The sequence below is a fragment of the Scyliorhinus torazame genome, chromosome 11 (genome assembly GCF_047496885.1).
Source record: "Scyliorhinus torazame isolate Kashiwa2021f chromosome 11, sScyTor2.1, whole genome shotgun sequence".
Lineage (NCBI taxonomy): Eukaryota > Metazoa > Chordata > Chondrichthyes > Carcharhiniformes > Scyliorhinidae > Scyliorhinus > Scyliorhinus torazame.
In genome coordinates this window covers 163363442-163374081 of record NC_092717.1, presented here as the reverse complement: position 1 = coordinate 163374081, position 10640 = coordinate 163363442, and the positions used below count along the sequence as shown (strand labels likewise).

At 50.1% G+C, this 10640-nt stretch overlaps 1 pseudogene; it reads right to left on the bottom strand.

Annotated features, from left to right (window-relative positions):
* Positions 1–9213: 9213 nt before the first annotated feature.
* Positions 9214–9441, bottom strand: LOC140386108 (U2 spliceosomal RNA; annotated as a pseudogene).
* Between the last annotated feature and the right edge of the window lie 1199 nt (positions 9442–10640).

The following is a 10640-nucleotide window of genomic DNA, read 5'->3' as shown; positions in this document are numbered from 1 at the left end:
AAGGGCAATTTAGTGTGGCCAATTCACCCATCCAGCACATCTTTTGGGTTGTGGGGTGAGACCCATGCAGACTTGGGAAGAATGTGCAAACCCCACACGGACAGTGACCTAGGGCCAGGATTAAACGCAGGTCTTCAGTGCTGTGAAGCAGTAGTACTAACCCTGCACCATTGTCCCACTTTTCTGGCGATATAGCTCTTAATCCCCAAAGTGACTATTATGATGAGGGCTGCCCTGGAGATTCTTTCCATTAGGTGAATTTTCTAGCTTCACTTAAATCCCCATGAACTTGCTCTCTCCAACCCAAGTGGAAGCTGCCACCAGCATTTTGCCTGAAAATTAGAAATCTGCTTCCTCTATCTCTCTGCCCCCTCTTCCTCAAATTCTTGCATACTGACCTTGAGGTTCAGTGATAGCTTAGGTTAACCCTGTAACCCAATACTGAAATCACATGTAACCAGGCAGTCATCCTGATTGATTACCTTCTAATCCCCTAATTCCATTCTATCTCAGAATTAAACAGACAGTTTAAAGTGTAACCATTTAAAAAGCCTGACATTCTTAACACCTCCCTCTGAGACCTGGAGACTTGGGGCCAGAACTTTGCAGAGTCTGGAAGAATCTATGTGCCTTTAAAAATGGACCCAGATGTAGAAATTCCACCCTAATTTTCAACAGATCCAATTTTTGCTGGTAGGAGAAAGAGGGCAGGGAGTGATTCACACTTGTACAAAACTCTAACTCAGCAGAACCATCTGAACTCAGTGCTGGGTTCAAACTGACCACATATTGGCTGGTCTAAGGGTCTTCAGCTGCAGGGAATCACAAATTGATGGAACAGACTTGAATGCTGCTTAAGGGTGGATACGCTTGTGAGCTGTTATTATCTGAAGTTTTGTAATTGCCGCACTCTTTAAAATTAAAAATAGGCTGCGGCTGCCAGTAAGAATTAAAAAATCCTTGGGTGGACTGTTTTGACTGACAGGCATAGATTCAGGATAAAGTGGCATCTGATCATGCAATTTCAATAGAGCTGGTTTGCTGACATTTCTACAAGGACTATTATTATATCATCATGAATGCTTAGCTAAGTTTGAATAGCTACAATTATTTTAACCGAGGGTTCTGAATTTACAGTTTGATTAACAGCTTAAACAGGCAATTAAAGGATTAGCTATCTTTGATGTGACTGCTGAATAAAATCTGTACATAAGAGATTAATCATTTGAGGAGAATTAAAAGCTCAGAATAGATTTTATTAATGGAAGCTCGATTGTCACGAGATATATCCAAGCCTGCCCTCCGACCCTCCGATCCCTTCCATGCTGCCCAGGAATCCGGACCAGCTCCCTGGCACAACCTGTGTGTAAAACACACGCTCCACATAACACTGCAGCTTAGGTCCCAGCGAACGCACACATCCCTCACTCACCCATATCTGCAGGACCTGCCTGCACACCAGGCTCTTAGCATGGAGACGAACGGCTGCACAGTATGAACATCTCCACCACACAACCAGCTGCCACCCTCCTGGAGGAATAGCACAGTAGACCCCACTGGAGGAGAAACAGGACACGGGTCACAGAGCCTATTGTTAACATGGGTTGTGGCAGCCACCGGTACTCCTGTTGGCAGGACAGGCAGTGAAGATGAGGATCACCACATCACAGGCCAGGTGCTGGTCACGGATGGGGACTGGGGTGCAGTGCGGATTACATCATCTCAAAGGGCTCTGTGGAGGGGGGAGGGGGAGGAAGAGAGCACGTTGAGGGTGGTGTAGCAGTGCACTTCAGGGTGACCATGTAACCTGGTGGCATGGGATAGTCAAGGGACTCCTCATCTTGCTGACATTCTGTGCCTCTGTCTCCCCCCCTCCTCCCCACACACACACACACACAGGGATGACCCTGCACAAGAGGAGCCTGCCCCAAAAGAGCAGGGGCCAGCTAAATTTCTGCTCGCCGGGACGGGTCGGAGAACCTCGCCCTGGAACTCACAAATGGATTTCAGATTTGATAGAATTAATAGCAAACTCCAGCATCATTTTTTTTAGCAATTAATAAGATGTGAACTAAGGCTCCCTTCCGAGAGTGTCAGCATGGCTCAGTGGGGTGCACTCTCACCTCGGGATCATAAGGTTCCAGGTTTAAATCTCACTCCAGGGTTTGAGGTTACACTTCAGTGCAGTACTGAGAGAGTGCTGTGCTGTTGACACCGGCGTCAAAACCGGCGCGAACGATGCTGGAGTCAACGGGCCTCCTGTCCCAGTCATTCACCCCTTCCTCGGAGGCTAGAACGGCACCAGAGTGCTGTGCACTGCTCCGGCGCCGAAAGCCAGCCGTACATGGCCGGTGCGGGTCCGCGCATGCATGCCACAGCCGTCTCTGCGCCAGTCCCCGGGCAATATGGCGGAGCCCTACAGGGGCTCGGCGCAGAGGAACATAGGCCCCCCCCCCCCCCCAGAATGAGTGTGCCCGCCGATTGGTCGCCCCCGATCGCGGGCCTGGCCACCGTGGAGGCCCCCCCGGAATTGGCTCCCCCCGCACCCCCACCAGGACGGCCCCCGCAGCCAGAATGCTGAGGTCCCGCTGGGTTGGACCATACGCGAACGACGCTGGCAGGACTCAGCAGAACTCGGCAGACACTCGGCCCATCGAGCGCAGAGAATTGCTGCGGGAGAATCGCCGCGGGGGCCACTTTCAACGGCCCCCGACCGGCGCCGCAGCGACCGCGCTGGTGCAATTGGCGTCGATTCTCCGGCAACCGGAGAATCGGCGGCCGGCGTCGGAGCGGCGTGGTGGGATTCATGCGCCACCTCGCCGATTCTCCGACCCAACGCGGGCCCGGAGAATACCGCCCATGGTCTTTTCGATAAGACATTAAACTGAGACCCCATCTGTCTGGTTGGGAATGTGGAAGATCCCGAGGCACTATTTTGAAGAAGAGTAGTGGAAGTATCCGTAGAGTATTGGCCATTATTTATCCCTCAATCAACATGACAAAAACAAATTAACTGGTCATTGCCACAGTGATCTTTGTTCTGAATGCATAAAGGAACACACATGGGGATTGACTTCTGCCGCTGTCACGATTGAATTTTAGGTGTAATATCCATGTTGCCGTGATTATGAAAGATAAATTAGCATTGATAGTGAAACACTGGTCTTCCCTGACTCTCACTCACGTTGGATTAGGATGTCTCAGTTCAATCCAATTTAATTAGCTGACACAATGGCCAAGAATTTGCTCCATGGGTAGTGGCAGAAAATGTGGTCAATGAGACCTATTGCCATCTCCCTCCCTATTGAAAGCTGTGTTTACCGATATAACAGTACTGTCTGCACTTCAAAGTAGTTCATGGGCTGTAAATTGCTTTGGCTTGTACCTGTAGTGTTGGGTGTTCTGATGTACAGATGAACCAACACGGTTGTATTTGGTACAACGCTGTTTTATTTCAACTTGTTATTTACAGTTCTGTCTTGATACTCTGCACGTGGTGACTCCCTGAGTGTGTTGTTAATCAGGTCCTGTCCTTGTCCTGGTCTCCAGATCTACTGGCCACCAGGTGTCGTGTTTCTCCTCTTATACTATCTCTGTCCTTGTCTATGATTGGTTGTCGTGTTGTGTGTGCTGATTTGTCTGTTGGTGTGCCTATTATGATGTGTGTGTTTGAATATCATGACATCCCCCCTTTTTTACAAAATTATGTGCCTACGTGGTTATAAATACGAATGTGTCGTGAGCGCATCTAAAAGTGTGTGTGCGTGATATTTACAGCAGGTGCATGTGGCGTAACTATATACAAGGGGCGATGTCAGGTGTGACATGCTAACGAGGTTGTATCATAACAAAACAGGAAGACGAAAAACTTTGAAGTGTGGTCCGGTCAAACGATATCTGGAATGATAAAACAGTAACATGTTACAATACAATGGTGTTTCAACTTTAACATGTGAACAGTCTCATAAGTTCAATCAAGTAGGTGTGCGACGAATTCGGGTTGACCGTCTCAAGGGTGGGTCGAGAACCACCGGCTGAGGTGCGAGCCTGGCCACGGGTGGCGATGGAAGGGGCATGATCTGTGGCAGCTCCACGAAGTCATCCTCGGGAACCAGTGGAGGACCTGGCGTGTGTGCACTGTTAGGTTGCGAGCGTGGAAGGCGGCGAAGGGCTCGCCGATTGCGGTGACGCACTGATCCATCCGGCATGCGTACCAGGAACGAGCGGGGAGCCACACGTCGGAGATCTTCGGCAGGTGCTGACCAGCCACCATTTGGCAGATGAATGTGGACTTTATCCCCGGAGGACAGGGGAGGAAGATCAGTCACCCTTGTATCGTACAGACTCTTCTGGCGATCACGCTGCAGTTGCATCTTGTGCAGTACCTTAGCATGGTCCGTTGTTGGTGTCAGGATGGAAGGCACAGTTGTCCTGAGGGTGCGACCCATCAGTAGCTGTGCTGGCGAGAGACCCGTGGCTAGCGGGGCCGATCGATAGGCCAGCAGGGCGGGGTGAAAGTCCGATCCGGCAGCAGCAGCCTTGCAGAGGAGCCGCTTGGCAATGTGAAATCCCTTTTCCGCCTTTCCATTGGACTGGGGATGCAGAGGGCTGGACGTCACGTGTGTGAAACCATATGATGCGGCAAAGGACGACCATTCACGGCTGGCGAAACAGCGCCCGTTGTCCGACATGACAGTCATCGGAATGCCGTGGCGAGCAAAGGTATCCTTGCAGGCCCTGATGACTGCAGACGACGTCAGATCGTGTAGGGGTATGACTTCTGGGTAATTGGAGAAGTAGTCTATGATGATAATATAGTCCATGCCAAGCGCGTGAAATAGGTCGACACCCACCTTTGCCCAGGGGGACGTCACAGGCTCATGGGGCAGAAGCGTCTCAGGAGGTTGCGCCGGCTGAAACCTCTGGCAGGTTGTGCAATTGAGTACCATGTTGGCAATATCATCATTAATGCCCGGCCAATATACCACCTCTCGGGCCCTCCGTCTGCACTTCTCGACTCCCAAGTGGCCTTCATGTATTTGATTGAGAATCATCTGGTGCATACTGTGCGGAATGATGATCCTGTTTAGCTTCAGAAGGATCCCATCAATGGTGGTTAGGTCATCTCGCACATTATAGAACTGTGGGCACTGCCCTTTGAGCCAACCTTCCGACATGTGGCGCATCACTCGCTGTAGAAGGGGGTCGGCCGCTGTCTCTGCGCGTATGCGGGCCAGACTGGGGTCGTCAGCCGGCAGATTTGCCGCTGTCAAAGCCACGTGTGCCTCAACTTGACATACGAACCCCTCCGCATCGGGTGGTGTACTCACTGCTCGGGATAGGGTATCCGCCACAATGAGGTCCTTCCCTGGAGTGTAGATCAGTTGGAAATCATATCTCCTGAGTTTAAGTAAGATGCGCTGGAGGCGAGGGGTCATGTCGTTCAGGTCCTTGTTTATTATGTTGACCAGGGGGCGGTGGTCAGTTTCGACCGTGAATCTTGGAAGACCATATACATAATCGTGGAACTTGTCCAAACCAGTTAGCAAGCCCAGGCATTCTTTTTCAATTTGCGCGTAGCGCTGTTCCGTAGGGGTCATGGCCCGTGATGCATAGGCAACCGGGGCCCATGACGACGTGTCATCCCTCTGCAGGAGCACTGCTCCAATACCAGATTGGCTGGCATCAGTTGAGATTTTGGTGGGACGAGACGTGTTGAAGAACGCCAACACTGGTGCCATGGCCAGTTTGTGTTTGAGCTTCTCCCATTCCAGCTGGTGTGTATGTTGCCACTGGAACTCTGTAGATTTCTTTACGAGATGGCGCAGAGCCGTTGTGTGGGAAGCAAGGTTGGGAATGAATTTCCCGAGGAAGTTGACCATGCCCAGGAATCGTAGTACAGCTTTCTTGTCGGCCGGCCGCGGCATGGCTGTGATGGCGCTTACCTTGTCCGCATCGGGACGGACCCCTGATCGGGAGATGTGGTCCCCCAGGAATTTCAATTTGGTCTGGCCAAAGGCACACTTGGCGCGGTTGAGGCACAGGCCATTGTTTCGTATGCGGGCGAAAACGCGTTGGAGACGATGTATGTGCTCCTGCGGAGTGGTGGACCAGATGGTGATATCGTCCACATATACGCGCACCCCTTCGATGCCTTCCATCATCTACTCCATTATTCTGTGGAAGACCTCGGATGCCGAGATGATGCCAAATGGTATCCGGTTGTAGCAGAATCTGCCGAAAGGGATGCTAAAAGTACATAGCTTTCGGCTGGATGGGTCCAGTTGGATCTGCCAAAATCCTTTAGAAGCATCCAGTTTGGTGAATATTTTGGCTTGGGCCATCTCACTGGTGATTTCCTCTTGTTTAGGTATGGGATAGTGTTCCCGCATAATGTTATTATTTAGGTCTTTAGGGTCTATACAGATGCGGAGCTCGCCAGAGGGCTTCTTGACACACACCATGGAGCTGACCCATGGCGTGGGCTCCGTGACCCTGGATAGGACCCCTTGGTCCTGGAGGTCCTGCAGCTGCAACTTGAGGTGGTCTTTAAGTGGCGCAGGAACCCTGCGAGGTGCGTGAACGACCGGGATGGCGTCCGGTTTGAGGCGAATTTTGTATGTGTATGGCACTGTCCCCATGCCTTCAAACACCTCCTGGTTGTGAGCAAGGAGAGATTAGAGATTTGCGTTGAAGTCAGCATCCAGGAAGTCGGATGTGTCGTCTGGAGAGAGAGACATAATTCGCTGTACAAGGTGAAGAGCCTTACATGCCTGTGCGCCCAGCAAGGAATCTTTAGATGAGCCAACAATTTCAAAGGGGAGTGTGGCCGTGTGCGTTTTGTGTGTCACCTGGAGCTGGCAAGATCCCATGGCCGGGATGACGTTCCCGTTATAGTCAACCATCTTGCACCGGGATGGCTGGATAGGTGGTTTGACCTTCATGGCATGGAATGCTGAATATGCTACGAGGTTGGCGGATGCGCCAGTGTCCAGGCGGAAAGTGATCTGCGATCGGTTGACCGTCAGGGTGGCACTCCATTCATCGGCCGGATTGATGGTGTTGACCCTGTTCACATCAATGACTGAAACCCGGAAGGCATCTTGGTCACTGTGTCATTTGTCCGGATGTCCTGATGTACGGGCTGGACGGTCCTGACGTGTCTGCGAGGTTGTCGGAGATGTGTAGGATCCATCGGTTGAACCGCTCGACAGTAGGCAGCGTAGTGGCCCATCTTGCCACATCGTAGGCATTGTCGGTTTTTAGCAGGACATTGCCCTTTTAAATGTACAGCTCCACAGTTGCCGCACGTCATGATGTCACGGCGTTCGTTACGCCACTGCGCATGCGCAGTTCGGTCTTGCATCGGGCGCGCCTGCGCAGTGCGTCCCTCGATGTTGCAGTTGGTTTTGGCGCGCACAAGCGCGGGAGACCGCGAAAAGCGCGGGAAACGGCCGCCCTCGTCCGGGCCGGGAGATAATCAATTGCCTGGATGCGTTCGGCCTCGTGGGCGGCCTGGCTTGCCGATTCGACGGCTAGGGACCCCCTCCGTGCCGACTCGGTCGCCTGAAATTGGGCAAAACGGCTGGTTGCATTTTCATGGAGGACACAGGCTTCCACTGCAGACGCTAAGGTCAGGCCTTTAATTTTAAGAAGCTGCTGGCGTAGGGCACTGGAGGCAATGCCAAAAACAATCTGGTCCCGGATCATGGACTCTGAGGTGTTGCCGTAACCGCAGGAATGCGCGAGTATGCGGAGGTGCGTCAGAAAGGGTTGAAAGAGCTGATCCTTACCTTGCAGGCGTTGCTGAAAGATATACCTTTCAAAACTTTCATTCACTTCAACGTTGAAGTGCTGGTCGAGCTTGAGGAGGACCGTGTCATACTTGGATTGGTTCTCGCCTTCCGCGAACACCAGTGAGTTGAATACATCGATGGTGTGCTGACCTGCAGTGGTGAGGAGCATCTCAATCTTTGTTTCGTCCAAGGCACTCTGTTTCCCGTTGGCTCGCATGTACAGTTCAAATCGCTGCTTGAAAAGCTTCCAATTGGTGCAAAGGTTCCCAGCAACTTGCAACGGCTGCGGTTTGTTGGAGATGTCCATATCTCAGGATGGCAGGTTTGCCGGCAGGTATCGATCCACTCCTGTACCATGTAGTGTTGGGTGTTCTGATGTACAGATGAACCAACACGGTTGTATTTGGTACAACGCTGTTTTATTTCAACTTGTTATTTACAGTTCTGTCTTGATACTCTGCACGTGGTGACTCCCTGTGTGTGATGTTAATCAGGTCCTGTCCTTGTCCTGGTCTCCAGATCTACTGGCCACCAGGTGTCGTGTTTCTTCTCTTATACTGTCTCTGTCCTTGTCTATGATTGGTTGTCGTGTTGTGTGCGCTGATTTGTCTGTTGGTGTGTCTATCATGATGTGTGTGTTTGAATATCATGACAGTACCGAGGAGGTGATAAAGCATGATATAAATGTAGAGATTTTTAATTTCATAAAAATATTATTAGAATCCAGAGACCCAGAATCATGCTCTGAGGATCCGGGTTCGAATCCCACCATGATAGATGGTGAAATTTGAATTCAATAAAAATCTGCAATTAAAGTCTATAAGGTGACCATGAAACCATTGTCGATTGTCAGAAAAACCATCTGGTTCCTTGAGGGAAGGAAATCTGTCGTCCCTACCTGGTCTGGCCTACATGTGACTCAAGACCCACAGCAATGTGGCTGACTCTTAAATGCCCTCAAGGTTGGACAATAAATGCTGGCCCAGCCAGTGACGCCCACATCTCATGAACGAATGAATAAAAAATATAAGTAGAATGTCTTACAACCTTAGGACAGCGCAAACCACTTTATAACAACTTGTTTCAGTTTCATAGCATCCATAAAATCCCTACATGGCAGAAGGAGGTCATTCGGCTCATCGAGTCTGCACCCTACCTAGACCTACTCCCCCACCCTATCCCGGTAGCCTTATAGCCCCTCCTAACCTGCTTTGGATACTCAGGGGCAATTTAGCATGGCCAATCCATCAAACCTGCACATCTTTGGACTGTGGGAGGAAACCAGAGCACCTGGAGGAAACCCACGCAGACACGGGGAGAATGTACAAACTCCACACAGTCACCCAAGGCCGGATTTGAACCCCGGTCCCTGGCGCTGTGAGACAGCAGTGCTTACCACTTGTATTAGCACTTTTAAAAAAATTACTTTATCAGAGTTACAAAGCCAGAGCTCAGAGTGTGGACAGGGGCAAACCCCTAATCCAGCTCCTTGCCTGCTCCAAAAACCAATTCAAATTGAATCCAATTCATGGGCTGCACAAGAGAGACATACTAGATTCAGGCATTACACCTGATCCCACACTCATCTTAACCAAAAGACCAAGAAGCACTACGCTTGATCTTAGCCAAAAGGCCGAGAAGCGATTGCATAGCACTTTTAACCTGCTTCACAGTCATTATAAAACAAAATGTGATATTAAGTCACATAAGGATTAAGGTCAGATGACTAAAGGTTTGGTCAAAGAGATAGAGGGTTTAAGGATTGTTCTAAAGGAGGAATGCAAGTTAGAGAAACAGAAATGTTTAGGCAGGAAATTGCCGAGCGTGGGGCTTAGGCAACTGAAGGTATGGCCACCAGGCCGGTGTCCAGTGACGTACCACAGGGATCAGCGCTGGGTCCCTTATTGTTTGTGATATATATAAATTATATAGGTTTGAAGATGAAATGAATATAGGCAGGGTAGTTAATTGTGAGAAAGAAAGTCTTAGGTTGCAGGAAGATATAGATGGGTTGGTCAGATGGACAGATCAGTGGCAGATGGACTTGAACCCTGAAAAGTGTGAGGAAGGACTAACAAGACAAGGGAGTACCCAATGAATGGCAGGATACTAGGAAGATCAAGGGAACAGAGGAATCTTGGGGTGCTTGTCCACAGATCCCTGAAGGCAGCAGAACAGTTTAATAGGGTAGTTAAGAAGGCATATAGGACACTTGCCTTTATTAGTCGTGGCATAGATTATAACTGCAGAGAGGTTATGGTGGCACTGTCACTTCACTATAGAAAGGATGTTATTGCACTGGATAGGGTGCAAAGGAGATTCACCAAGATGTGGGATGGGGAATTTGAGCAATGAAGAGAGGCTGAATAGGTTCGTGTTGTTTTCTTTAGAGCAGAGAAGGCTGAGGGGAGACCTGATTGATTGTATATGATTATGAGGGGTATGGACAACATGGATGCAAAGCAGCTGTTTCCCTTATTTGAAGGGGCTGAGGAGGCATAAGTTTAAGGTGAGGGGCAGGAGGTTTAGAGAGGATTTGAGGAAGAGTCCTTTCACCCAGAAGGCGGTGGGTGTCTGGAATGCTTTGCCTGGGAGAGTAGTAGAGGCGGGAAAACTCCTAACCTTTAAAAAGTACCTGGATGAGCACTTGAAATGTTATAACATTCAAGGCTATGGGCTAACTGCTGGAAAGTGGGATCAGTGTAGATTTAGTGCCGTTTTGTCGGTGCAGACCCAATGGGCCGAAAGGCCTCCAGATGTGTATGACTCCCAGGCTCTAATTGAAATCAGGGATGCTCAAGAGGTTGGAATGAGAGACAAACAGATATCTTGGACAGTTATGTG